Source organism: Numenius arquata, chromosome Z, assembly GCF_964106895.1.
Source record: "Numenius arquata chromosome Z, bNumArq3.hap1.1, whole genome shotgun sequence".
NCBI lineage: Eukaryota > Metazoa > Chordata > Aves > Charadriiformes > Scolopacidae > Numenius > Numenius arquata.
This window is the reverse complement of record NC_133616.1, coordinates 4,379,637-4,381,903: the sequence shown is the minus strand read 5'-3', so window position 1 is coordinate 4,381,903 and position 2,267 is coordinate 4,379,637.

Below are 2,267 nucleotides of genomic sequence, written 5' to 3'. Positions count from 1 at the left end.
GCTCTTCCGTAAGGATCTGTGGAGCGGTCAGGCTTCTCCACAGGGGCCTGGGAGGAGACCAAGGTCTCGTATTAGGAGCTGTAGGAGTCCAGCCTCCTCTATGAGGCCCTGGGAGGAGAACTGTGGGGTCTGTAATGACCTGTGGGGAGTTCAGGCTCCTCCACAGGGGCCGGTGAGGAGATCAGGCTCCCCTGTAAGAAGCTGTGAGGAGGTCATGCTTCTCCACAGAAGCCTAGGAGGAGACCAGGCTCCCCTATAAGTATCTATGGGGCGGCCAGACTTCTCCATAGCAGCCTGGGAGGAGGCCAGACTGCCCTATAAGGATCTAGGGGAACGACAAGCTCCTCCACAGGGGCTTGGGGGTAGAGGGGGCAGGCTCACCTATAAGGATGGGCAAGGAGGCCAGGCTTCTCCACAGGGGCCTGTGGGGAGATCAGGCTCCCCTATAAGGATCTATGGGGATGTCAGCCTCTTCCACCAGGGCGTGGGAGAAGGCCACGCTCCCCTGTGAGGACCGGTGGGCAGGTTAGACTCCTTAATAGGAGCTTGGGAGGAGGTCAGGCTGCCCTGTAAGGACCTGTGGGGAGGCCAGACTGCTGCTAGAGGGAATGTGGGGTGGGAAGCCAAGCCCCCACTATTCAGATGGAGAGTGTGGGGTTTCTTCTGCCTGCACTGTAGCAGGACTTGGAAGCACCATTGGAGCAGGGTAGCCTGTCCTCCTGCACCTGAGGGTCCTCCAGCCACAGTGGGGCTGCTGGCTCAGCCTGGGGGCCAGGCACCACTGTCCCTTCTGATCCTGTCCCTGGCACCCAACTGTCCCCAGGGAACCCTGGCTGGAGCCAAGTCCAAGCCCCACTGCAAGCAGAAGTGACTTCTCCCAGTCTCCAGATGGATGAACCCTCACAGAGCTCAGGCCCACCTTGCAGAAGACATCATAGTTGAGGAGTCAAGATCTTCAGTGATCTTGAACAGGCCACGACTGCTCTACCAGACCTTGTACTTGGGGCTTGAGAAGTATGGTACCCCACAGTACCGGCCCTTACTGCACCTGCCTGACCTTGCCAATATCTGCAAATGCAGCAAGACATTCTCATGTGAACATCCTTTAGGAACAGAGCTGTCTTCTTCTAAGTAACTTATATGTTACCTCAAAGGACCAAAAAGGGAGAGCTCCATTGGATTCTACCAGAAAGTGGGGTACCCAACATCTGAAGGGATGATGATTTACTTGCTCTCTATTCCTCTTCTTATTCTGTCTTATTATAGCAGTTGTCTTATTAAGGTGTTTATTATCTCTCTCTCCCTGTGGGGCACCCTGGGAAGGGACAGCAGGGGACATCTGCATCCAGAAAAGCCTAACATCATCTGTTGTGCTCAATCAGCTGAAAAATCCTAATAAATAAACTACGCAATGTATTGTTGCAAGAGAGACCCCATCTGGAGTACTGCATCCAGCTTTGGAGTCCTCAGCACAAGCAGGACATGGACCTGTTGGAGCGGGGCCAGAGAAGGCCACAGAGATGCTGTGAGGGCTGGAGCCCCTCTGCTGTGAGGACAGGCTGAGAGAGTTGGGGGGGTTCAGCCTGGAGAAGAGAAGGTTCCAGGGAGACCTCAGAGCCCCTTCCAGTCCCTAAAAGGGGTCTACAAGAAAGCTAGAGAGGGACTTTTTACAAGGGCATGTAGTGATAGGACAAGAGGGAACAGTTTTAAACTGAGAGAGGGGAGATTGAGATGAGATCTCAGGAAGAAATTCTTTGCTGTGAGGGTGGTGAGACCGTGGCCCAGGTTGCCCAGAGAAGCTGTGGCTGCCCCATCCCTGGAGGGGTTCAAGGCCAGGTTGGCTTTGAGGAACCTGATCTGGTGGGAGGTGTCCCTGCCCATGGCAGGGGGTTGGAACTGGAAGATCTTTAAGGTCCCTTCCAACCCAAACCATTCTGTGATTCTGTGATTCTATTCTATGGTTATAGAGTAGATACTCTTCCAGGGGAAACAGTCTTGTGTGGTCTGCAGGTCATGGCTAATCACAATTCTCATGCCAGCCTTTCTTGGTGTGATCTCTCCCACAGCTGTCATGATACTGAGTAAGTACTGAGGAAGGATAAACTCTTTTAGGCTTCCTTCCAGGAGAGGCAACTCACACCACCTGAACAACCTAGAGTGCTTTGAAGGTGTACCAGCCCCAGCCCCGATGGAAAGGGAATGTGACAACCTTTAAATAAAGAAAAACAACACACGTATCCAGCACAGGAGTCTCAAAACTTATTTTT